The 12,477-nt window shown below is 36.1% G+C and overlaps 1 protein-coding gene across 2 annotated transcripts in view; it reads right to left on the bottom strand.

Annotated features, from left to right (window-relative positions):
• The window catches only part of NF1 (neurofibromin 1), a 260,892-nt gene that overhangs the window by 69,704 nt on the left and 178,711 nt on the right, over positions 1-12,477 (bottom strand). The window lies entirely within an intron of this gene.

Raw genomic sequence — 12,477 nt, 5'->3', positions numbered from 1 at the left:
TTGATGTATAGTTGAGAAAATATGCCCCTATCTAACCAGTGATTCAAGCTATATTAAGTACTCAAGAGAGCCAGTCTTAACATTTCTGACTCTGATGTAAATGAAGTAACTTGTCTTAAATAAAAGAAGTGCACAATGTCTTGGTACTTGCTGCTATTTTACTGTCTTAATTAAGTAAAACTAATGAGTTTCTTTTTTTTTAAATGAAATGTTTTCTTTTTAAGGCTTCAATTTATTGCACAAAATATAAAGCATTTAAACTTTAATATGTATTTTATGTATGTTTACACTGTCAAACATCTGGGAAAAAAATAAAAGGTCTATGCTCATAACTGTGTCACTTAGCTTTCTAGTCATGACAACTTTATCTACTTAGTAGAATCGAAATGACCAAACCATTTCTGTTCTAGGGTACTTGGGTAAAGTCTTTATGGTAAACGAAATGTTAAAAGTATCCAAAGATTTTGCCACTGAAGTAAAAGTGTGGTTGCCACCTCCTGAATGGTTATGCCACATCATTATTTTACACACAAGCCATAATTGTTTTAAATCTAAATGATGTCCTGCTTCTGAGGAACTCTTGGCTACTTTACAGATTATATAATGGACAAAAGCTCTTCAAAAGCTAGAAGACACTAGGCTTTGCATTTTAATAAGGAAAGTTCAATGGTTTTGTTTTTTGCATTTAAGAAAAGTATTAAAAACACAATAAAAAGTTTAGGTTTAAAGACATGTAAAGGAACAGTTTTAATGCATATTTAATGCATATTTAAGAGACCATTTATTAATGGAAAGTTTAAATGTTTACAAAATTAAAAGCCTTCAATGTGCAGGCGAGGGAAATTTATCTTTGGCACATCTGAAGTTAGAATCTGACTTACTTAAATTAAAAATAAGATTTGTTTCAGGATAAAATCACGGGAGTCTGACAAACATGGGCAGTACTAAGGGAGGGAGAGGAAAAGGAAAGGAGGAAGGCAAGAAAGGACGGGATTCACCTCGTGCTACAGCCAGGAGACGAACCCATAAAGTAGACAACGGGACTAGTGCTGGGCATGGGACATATCTTGACACTCCAAAACAAACTGCACTGGGACTCCAACTAGAAGAAAACTGAGAATTTTCTACAAATATAAAAGTAAGCCATCCTATGAAATAGAGACAAACAAGGAATAGCCAAGAGTCAGAAAAAGAAGCCCTGAAACAAGGCTAGATTAAAATGCAAGACAAATTTGGTGAGCCACAAATGAGGTATTTCATTTGTGAGACATAAGGAGGAATCTATTTCAAGCATTCCTAGAGTTGGGAAAAGAGTACAGAGGGAAACTTTTATGCTCCTTCCTAAGAAATTTTAAAATTAAGATAGACTTCTTTCCAGGTTTGGGAACATTTCTTTTCTTTTTTTTTTTTTAATTTTTTGTTTATTGCAGTAACATTGGTTTATAACATTGTAACATTTCTATTCAGAGAGAGAGAAAAGTAACAACCTTCTCATGTGCTCTTTTTTTCCTTAAGGACCAGGCTTATGGAAAAATTACTGTTAAGCTTCAGTAAAGCAATTCCTCTCCTATGCTGACTAGCACAAAGGCTCTTGAATATTTTTCTGCCCCAGAAAACCAAATTGGCTCACTATGTCAGGGAATTTTACCATGAAGAAAAGGGGTTATTTGAAAATGTCCCCGAAACGATTTTAAAATGCATTAACTTTCCAACTAGGCAAGCAATTTCTACTCCCTCCCAATCACTGATCTAGTATCTTCACCATTGATGATAGAGGCTAATTGCTTAGATATTTCCTACTCTACCACATACTTGTGTCTTGTTTTAAAAAACACATATACCGAGTTTCACAGAAAGTAGGTTCTTAGAGATAACTGTCTTTCACTCTGAAGATGCCAAAAATTCAATGTTGTCTTAGAAATTCTATGGGGAAAAGTGACAAGAAAGTAAAATCATGGATTACATTAGCAGAACCTATGGATTATGCCAATCTTATTAACATGTCTACAAATTGCAGAGAAAAAATTCAGTAAATTTACAAGTACAACACTTGTCAACTACACAGACTCTACGTCCTCAGAAAGAAGTATTATCTAGCCTTTAAGTAATCAGATAACACTTCTTTCAAAGGAAATTGTGTTCTTATCATTATTAATGGAGGAGGGCTCATTATTTGCCACTAAGAGAGAACTACTGCATTACTGGGCTCCATAAACATTTCAAAATGCATTAGTCCTCAGCTGGGCTGGCCCCGTAGCTTAGCGGTTAAGTGCGCGCACTCCGCTGCTGGCGGCCTGGGTTCGGATCTGGGCGCGCACCGACACACCGCTTCTCCGGCCATGCTGAGGCCGTGTCCCACACACAGCAACTGGAAGGATGTGCAGCTATGACATACAACTATCTACTGGGGCTTTGGGGGAAAATAATAAATAAATAAAATTATACAAAATGCATTAGTCCTCAGCATCTCTCTCTCAAGCTCATAAGATACATATCCGTCCATCCATCCCTAAGGCTTGGTTCTATTTGACAAGTAACTTTTGTTTCTCACCAGTCAAAAGAATCCAAATAGGAGCACAAACACAAAAGCAAATGCAATACAGGATACAGTCGCAGTGAAGAGTGTGTGCTCCGATGTCAAAGTTCTAGGCCTAAATCCTGCCTTTGTCACTTCTCAGCTGCACAACTCTGGACAAGTTACCACTGCTCTCAGTCAGTTTCCTCATCTATAAAATTGGCTGGCAGAATTTATTAATAGTGTTTTTTTCCTGAGAATTAAGTGGCATATTCACATAAAGCCTTATCACAGTGTCCTGGCCCCCCACATTCTACATACAGTAATGCTGCTTTTGTTAGGATTAGTATTATCACAGGTGTGTGTCTCAGCCCAATGCTTTGAGAAATTCCTGTATATAGAAACAACCAAGGTCTATACCCTAAGAGTAAAAGAATGAAAGGGTATATTTGCTTCAGTCTCTGCTCCTCCACTCTCTAGAATTCAGGTTCAGATACCAGTGGAATAAGGATCCAGAAGAAAGTCAGAGAAACATTCACTTATCTCAGCAGAATGAGATGTCTTCTATGGCTAATGTAAAAGATCACAAATATGTGCTATTCAATATCTTCCTTAAAAATTCTCTGAGGCAATAGCAAATTCCTTTAACTGACACCAAAAATGTCACACAAGAGTCAACCTAAAATCTTTTATAAGATTATTTACTGTAAAATACATTTTAAGAACTAGATAAGGAATAATACCATGTATTTCAAACTACCAGCCAATATCATGCTTAAAAGTGAAAAGTTATATTTCTATTAAAATAAGAATCAAAACAACCATGCCCATTATCATCAATCTTTTTAACATTATTTGGGAAATTTCAGAACAAAAAAACAGAAACAACAGATAAAATTATAGGAAAATAAGAAACAAAATGATTATTATTAACAGGTGAAATAATTGTCTGTCCAAAGGATTCCTCAAGGAACGCCTTCAGAAGAACAACATTAAATAAATAACAACAAAATAAATATAGAAACATCGACGGTTTTCTTATAGTCTGGCAACAAATAATTAGAAAATTACAGGAAAAAGAAACCATTCATGACAACAAACCAAAATATACACTGCCAAGAAATAACATTCACATGATATGTGCAGAACCAAATAGGGAAAAGCTAAAAGACATCAGTGAGAGATATAAACCCAAACTTGATGGAGACGATAAACTAAGCTCTTTCCATTCATTTATTCTTTCGCTCAGTAAATATTTATTCAGCACCTGGAACATACCAGGCACCAAAGCTAAGTACAGGAGACACACCTTGATTGATATTGTAAAGATGCAATTATTTCCAGTATAATTTATGGATTAAGCCAACTCTGACAAACATTCTAATGAGATTCTTTTTGGAACGTGACATAAAACACTTAAGTTCTCCTGGAAAGATAAGCAGGCAAGAATAGAAAAAGGAAGAAATAATAAAGGTATCTTAGCCTTTCTTGAGAGGGAAACATATTATCAGCTGCCATAATTAAGACAGAATATAGTAGCTTAAAATAGAAAGGAAGATAATCACAACACAGAAATGATAGCACAAGTACAACACAGTACACCAAAGAATTCTCTGTGCCTCCATTTCCTCACAGGGTTGTTGTCATGAAAAAATGAGGAAATACATGGACGGTGCTTAGAACAGTGCCTACCATACAGTAAGTTCTCAAACATCGTTAACTTTAGAAGGAAAAAAATCACAAATCAAAGAGGAAGGAAAAGATTCAATAAAAAATGCCGGGAAAATTGGAAAACAGTCCAATTTAACACTCACTTTATGTGATACACTTACATAGCAAACTAAAAAAGACAACATTAAAAGAAGCAGTCTTGAAACCAGCAGAAAAAATTTAAAAATACTTATAAAACTCTGGGTGGAAGGATTTTTTTTTAATTAGAAAAAGAAAAAAAATCACAAAGAAATCATCAACAGATTTGTCTATACAAAACTCCCAAATTTCTTTATGCTGAAACAACAAGCCTGATAAAAATACTCAAAGAGAATACCACAAAGGAGATTGTTAATCGCAAGCTCATAAAATTGATTTAAAAAAACACTTAGATTCCCAATGGGTAAGTAGGCAAAGGAGACAAACAGAACCTTTAAAAGAGAGGAAGCATGGTGATTGATAAGGATATGGGAATATGGCCAACCACATAATAATTGAGAAATAAAAATAAAATGTGATACCATTCTCATTTTAAATCAGCAAGCAATTTTTTAAAAAGTAATAAAAATCAATGTTGGGGAAGACATAATAAAATAGCCATATTCACATGTTGGTACAATTCTTTTGGGCAGCAATTGGCAAATGTGAGGAGAAAACAGCTGTTCTGAGTTGCTGCCTAGGTCTTCTACAGTATGACAATCCTGCTCACACCCAGAGTCTGGACATTTAGATAAGGACCCGAGCTTAGGATTCCCACAAGTTCCTGCTTTGCTTTTCCTGGGGCACCTACTAGAATAACCACTTAGAGCTGAGCCTGTGAAAAGTTAGTGACCGCTGCCCCAACCACCTCACAAGTAATAGGTGCTTGCTACCCTGGGCTCTGTCTCCTACTCGTTCGTGACCTGGGACGGAGGACTGCCCTACCCCAAGCTCAATGCACCCCTCACCTGTGTTTCTGGACCTGTAGGTAATAAATCTTGTGACTTTACTTCCTTTGTGTAAGCGTATTGAAACTGAGCCTTCAATAAAAATGACCCCAGGGTTTTCATTTCCCCAAAGTGGGAGCTCAGATGCTGAAGGAGCTACCTGCCAACCCTGTGTGGGTGGCTTGTGTCTCCTCATTCAGCACATCATACATAATCTGCATATTCTTAATTTAATACACTAGCTATGGGCTGCCCAACATGGCAACGATTACAAACTTAAAATATTTTAACCTTTAACCTAGTAAATTCTAGGTAAATCACAGCATTCTTTCTAACGGCAAGAAAAATAGAAAAAAAGCTAAATATCTACCATTAGGAAATTGGTTAAGTAAATGAAGATCCACTGACCAGGAGAGTACATGTCCAATAAAAATATTTATGAAGAGTTTTTTTAAAGTTTGGGATGTGCAAAATGCAAATACTAGAACGATAAGCAAAAATTATTGGATACAAACATACATGTTATAGAACTATGTATAAAAATAGCAAAAAAAGAGAGAAACATACCAAAATGCTAATACTGTATACCAAGTATGTTTTATTACTTGCTTTGTCCTTGAAAAATGCAAGAGATCTAAGAAAAGAACTATTAAAACAGCTGTCCAAGGGATCTAGGCTGAGTAGGAAAACAAGAAAGTGAGAAGATGCAAAATGAACTGTGAATAGGCAGGGTGGTCAAGTAACTAGAGGGTATTATGAAGTAAAAGTCAGAGATAGAGAAGCATGATCATAATTCCTGGAAGCACACATTGTATTAGCTTACTTTAGCTCTACATGGTCAACCGCTGTTAGGATTGTTCCCCAACAAACCTAACTAGACAAGCTCTTTTCTCTCCTTTAAAACAAAACAAAACTCCTAAAAACCTTCAATAATTTCCCATGTTTCAGAATAAAATCTAAACTCTTAATATGGCTTACTGTATGGTCAGGCCCTTGCTTCCCTTTATAGTATCATCTTAAAATTTTCCAGCTCCCTCACACTGTTAGTTCAAATAAAATGTCTTTCTGTCCCTCTAAGTCACCATGCTCTCTCCTGCCACCAGGCTCTCAGAGATGCTGCATGCCTTCTTTGGTACACTCCTTTCCCTCTTCTTACCCTGGCAAACCCTTATTTATCCTTTTGATTTCAGTTTAGATATCATTTCCTCCTAGGAGTTGGGTGTTTTTTTTTTTTTTTTTTTTTTTTTTTTTTTTTTTTGTGAGGAGATCAGCCCTGAGCTAACATCCGCCAATCCTCCTCTTTTTTTGCTGAGGAAGACGGCCCTGGGCTAACATCTGTGCCCATCTTCCTCCACTTTATATGGGACGCCGCCACAGCATGGCTTACCAAGCAGTGCGTCGGTGCGCGCCCGGGATCCGAACCAGCGAACCCCGGGCCGCCGCAGCGGAGCGCGCGCACTTAACCACTTGCGCCACCGGGCCGGCCCCTTGGGTGTTTTTTTTACCATCTTGATTTGAATTTATAAATAAAAGAATGAATTAATACAGATCAAAGATGTGACCGGTGGGCTAACAATGACCTACTTAAGACAGACCAAGTCAAACCTCCAAGTCTTATTCTAGAGCCTAAGTTTCTTCCATTAGGTCAAAGTCATAGCTTCAGAGTCCAGAGAAAAGAGAGATCAAAGAAAAGTTAAGAATGAAGGAGGACTTGGCTAGTCTGCTACTTGTCATACAAGAAATTAGTTCTGGTACCTGTGAACAATTTAGTATAAGTAGATCGCTCAAGGGAAATCAGTCAGGGAAACAGAAACAAATGCCACCTCAACGTGTTAATAATGTGTTAAGCAGATTAGTTTGCTTCATGCTTTCAAAAGTGTGGTGCAAAGTGAGGATTTTAAGAAGCTCAACCTTTAAAAAATGCCATTTTGGTTCAAAAGCCCCAACTCCGTTAAACATGTTTAGGAACAAGCTGAGACATATACAAGCGCAATATACTCATTTATCTTTTCTATAAACCATGGCTCAATATTCTGAATTTGTTGGAAGTTATTAATGAGATCAAAGCACAAAAATTAAACAGACACACACAAATAAAACACATACACAATAAAAAGAACAAAACTGCAGAGTTCTTTTCTGAACAAAACAATTCTAATTCTAAGTGTATTTAAGGCTTAACAGAAAGAGTATGAGATAAGGTTCTGTCACCTACAGTCTGTGTTGTTACCTTGGGCAAGTGATTAAATGTGTCCTCCGGTAAAAATCTAGTTATGAACATGTATTCCACATGGGTATTTTAAGGAATACAATAAATCATGTATATTAAAGCACTTTGAAGGTGCTACATTAATAGTTTAAAGATTACTGCTGTCCCTTGTATAAGAGATTCTTGGGTAATTAACAAGATCAGAAATGGAAATGACTGAACCCATAATGGTACATAATTCCCCATGTATCTGTCCTCTTTAGTTACACGTCAAATAACTAGTTTACAAGGTTTGTTATTTATTTATCCCATGGGAAATATGATTTAGCAGTAAAAAATTAGATATCTGAATATTTCACACAGGTATCTCAAGGCCAAGAATCAAATAAAACTGATGAAATACTCAATACCAGGAAATATAGTTTTTCACTTTGTGTTATTTTGTTGCCCATAGTCACAGTTCAAACAAACAAACTGAACACTTCTGGAAGGCTGAGGGAGTTCAAATGCCTGTTAAATGGTTGCCTCAACAGAAAATAAACTAATATCTAATGGCTTTTCATCAAGAAAGAAAAAAACAAAACATCAGTAAGGGAAAACAAGGATGCCATACACCACAATAACCACTGGGAAGGCCCCTGTTTCCCAACCAAAGCCTCAGCAACCACTATTGCATCTGAGATACTGTGTAGTATAAGAGTAACTGGCACAGAGCCACATCCATTTACCAGTCCTATTACTTAGACATCAGATACTCAGCTATATTTCCTCACACCGATGACAAATAATTAAAACAAGCAAATATATGTTTAAAAATAATTTCATCTACTTACAGGCTCTAATATTTCCTCATGGTATGGCTTTTCTACAATGATTACATGAACTCTTTCTTGCTTTAACAAAGCATACTTGGATGAAGTGTTATGAGTCTCTTGACCCGATTCTAAATTTAAAAAAAAAAAGCTGCAGGACATTAAATATGAACTTAGAGACACACTGTAAAAGCTAACGTCTCTTTAAAACATATTAAAATTGATCAAAGGATCAAGGAGTCACCCGAAACTAGTAAAACATCTTCATATATTAACTGTGAATTGACTAAAAACTGATTTTAATTTTAAACATAAATGTCACATGACATCTAAATTTCTGTATTTTTCTTCAAAGCAGTCATATTTGAGTCATTAAACTCTTATTCCAGTGAGGCTGTCATTACTGAAAACATCCTTGGGACCCCTCTTTTCAAATATTACTAGCTAGTTTATATAAGTCACACAAGAAAAAACTCATTTTAAACAAAAAATACTATTACTAAACTTGACATTTTGTCTTGTTTATCCTACCACATTTAAAAAGAACATGCTTCAGACTTGCACAGCATTTCCAAAAATTTATTTCTCTAAAATGTGCTCCAAGGTAGCAGGGATTGAAGTACGTAGATCACCTCCAATAGTGACTCTTCTGAAAGGAACAATGTTCACTTGGATGTATGTATTATTAGATGCTTGGTTTAGAATTTTTCTATGTTGTTTTATATAATCAAATCTCATAAGTATATCTCAGGATTATTTCCTTTCAAAGATTACATACTTACACTAAAAGAGGTTACCCAGTTGATTCAAAAAACAATCGTTTTTTCATAGCAATAGATGGACTGCAGCCACTAATGGTCTTTTTTTGTAGTATGTGTTAAGTCATACCCGCCAGATTATTTAGTATGTATTAATCACTACATCATCTTTGATGAGTAAACCAAAGCCTTGTTTCACTAACACTGAGGCCAGTGTACTTCTATAAACCAAGTATCACAGGAAACAAAACCACTCAAGAAATCTTCTGGCTCAATTCAGACCTCTAATTCTAATCACTATTATTAAATCAAGTCTTCTTTCTTCAAATACTGGTGATTAACACTAGTTTTAACACTACACTGAATGATTACATATATAATAATTAAAAACTAGGTTCATTTATTAAGTGTTGTATGAAATGTCACATGCTCTGCTGGACTCTCTGTATATCCAGATGAAGACATCTAAGACCTAGGAGCTAAAAGTCCAACAGATGAACAGAAAATTATATTCCATACACCCTCACGTTCACTGCAGCATTATTTACAATAGCCAAGACATGGAAGCAACCTAAGTGTCCATCGATAGATGAATGAATAAAGAAAAAGTGATGTATAATGGAATATTACTCAGCCATAAAAAGGAGGAAATCTTACCATTTGCGACAACATGGATGGACCTCGAGGGTATTATGCTAAGTGAAACAGTCAGACACAGAAAGACAAATACTGTATTATCTCACTTGTATGTGGAATCTAAACAAACAAAAAACAAAAGACTAAACTCATAGATACAGAGAACAGACTGGTGGCTGCCACAGGTGGGGGGAGGGGGCAAGAGGGAAAGGGGTCAAAAGGTACAAACTTCCAGTTATAAAATAAGTCCTGGGAGTGTAATGCACAGTATGGTGACTATAGTTAATAATACTGTATTGTATATTTGAAAGCTACTAAGAGAGTAGATCATAAAAGTTCCTATCATGAGAAAAAAAAATTTTGTAACAATGTGTGGTGAAGGATGTTAACTAGACTCTGTGGTGATCATTTTGCAATATATACAAATATCAAATCATTATGCTATACACCTGAAACTAAAATAATGTTATTAGTCAATTATACCTCAATTTAAAAAAAAAAAGAAAAATTATATTCCAATATGGTCATTATTAACTAGTAATAGAATTTGGAATGGTTTAGTAAGGAGGAGTTATCAAAATTTGCTTAAAAAGACAAGAACAAGTGTTGGGTGAGGATGTGGAGAAATTAGAACTCTTATACACTGCTAGTGGGAATGTAAAATGACAAAGCTGCTTTGGAAAACAGTTTGGTAGTTCCTCAAAAGGTTAAACATCAAGTTACCATATGATCCAGAAATTCTACTCCTAAGACGTATACCTAAAAAAATAAAAAACATATATCCACACGAAAACTTGTACATGAATGTCCATGCAGTATTCATAATAACCAAAAAGTGGAAACTATATCTATTAACAGATGAATGGATAAACAAAATGTGGTATAGCCATACAATGGAATATTACTCAGCTATAAAAAGAAATGAAGTAGGTGCCGGACCAGTGGTGTAGCGGTTAAGTTCACGCACTCTGCTTCAGTGGCCTGGGATTCACAGGTTCGGATCCCGGGCGCTGACTGACACACCACTTGTCAAGCCATGCTGTGGCAGCGTCCCATATAAAGTAGAGGAAGATGGGCATGGATGTTAGCCCAGGGCCAATCTTCCTCAGCAAAAAGAGGATTGGCATTGGATCTTAGCTTAGGGCTAATCTTCCTCACAAAAAAAGAAAAAAAAGGAACGAAGTACTGACACATGCCACAACCTGGCGAACCTTGAAAACATTATGCTACTTGAAAGAAGCCAGTCACAAAAGACCATATATTGTATGATTCCACTTATATGAAGTGTCCAGAAGAGGCAAATCCATAGAGACAGAAAGTAGATTAGTCGTTGCCAGGGACGTGGCGGGGGGTAGGGTTGGAATAGGGAATGACTGCTAATTTGTATGTGGTTTCTTTTTGGGGTGATAAAATATTTAAAATTAGATAGTGATGACTGCACAACTCTGTGAATATACTAAAAACCACTGAATAGTACACTTTAAAAGGGCAAATTTTATAATATGTGAATTATATCTCAGTAAAGCCATTATTTCTTTTTTTAAACTTGCCTAGAGGAGCCAGAGTCAGGTTACTGACATGGGTCTTGAATCAAAAGTATAAGTTTGCCCTATGGTAAAGGAAGGGCATCCAAGGCCAACGGTAAGCCAATACAAAAGCACAGAGGCGTGCTGGAATGCCAGGGCATGGCAGAGTAGGGCAATGGGGAGATGGTCAGTGTTGCTGAAGCATACGGTGAGACTTAAAGTCTGGAGCATCCTTCTACGATGTTACTACACACTGTGATGACTGGTCTTTTATCATCAAACTTAAATGACTGACTGAGACAAATGGTTTTAGGACTTTTTTGACCACTATGGTGGAAGTAAGGTACAGAATGCTCATTTGGCATTCTGAGTTTTCTGGGCAAACTTTGTGGCTTTGCTGGCTCCTAGAGTCTTCTTGACAACTGCTCTGATGATACCCTCAGCAATGTATCATGAACACACTTTGCTGAGAACAGCCCAGAAGCACTGACAAGGCTTACTGGAACCACATCAATGATGGTAGCATCATCAGATTTCCAGAATAAGGCCAGCATCTAGCCTCTCACCAAAACGACTTTCAATCTTCTGCTTTAGTTCAGCAATCTTGCAACTAATGTGAACAGTATAAAAAATTATGAAGACACTTGTAATGAGATGCTGAAGAACAAAGGCTTTATCTTATAAGCCAGCGGTTTTTTGAAGTGTGGTACCTAAATGATGGGGTGGTATATGAGATAGAAATTTAACATTTTTGTATTTCTTTTTACTATTATCTTTTGTTTACTGGTTTTCTAGTTATGTAATCAATACTGATTTTCTATTTATAGTATAATATAAATTTTCCTTTAAGAAAAAAAGTCAAAAAGGTCAATAAAAAATATTGAGGAAATAATAGTATAGATCTTGTGAAGAAATGGCAAAAATCCCAAAGGTGGTATCTAAATGCTTTAAGTATGAAAACTTAGCTAACAGAAGCACATAAAAGGTTTTATCTGGAAGTGACATGGTCATACTTCAGAGAGATCATTCTGTACGTGGAAGATGGAGGGGATGGGATAAAATACCGGTGACAAAGAATCCAATTAGGAAGTTGTAATGGCCTAGACCAGAGGACAGCAAACTATGGTCCACTGGCAGTATCCTGCCAGCATGCTACTTGTGGCCTGTCCTTGTATGGCTTGCAAGCTAAGGATGGGTCTTACTTTTTTAAAGAGTCATTAAAAACAAAAAGAAAAAGAAAACTTCATTTGGCTTGTAAAGCCTAAAATATTTACTACCTAGTGCTTTGCAGAAAAAATTTGCTAACTCCAGCTTAGACTATTGATGAAGCTACAAAGTGAGTCTGTAATATGAGGATAAAGCATAAAAAAACTTCTGAAGCAGAA

This window comes from Diceros bicornis, chromosome 18 (assembly GCF_020826845.1).
Source record: "Diceros bicornis minor isolate mBicDic1 chromosome 18, mDicBic1.mat.cur, whole genome shotgun sequence".
Classification (NCBI taxonomy): domain Eukaryota; kingdom Metazoa; phylum Chordata; class Mammalia; order Perissodactyla; family Rhinocerotidae; genus Diceros; species Diceros bicornis.
This window is presented reverse-complemented; position numbering and strand designations above follow the sequence as displayed.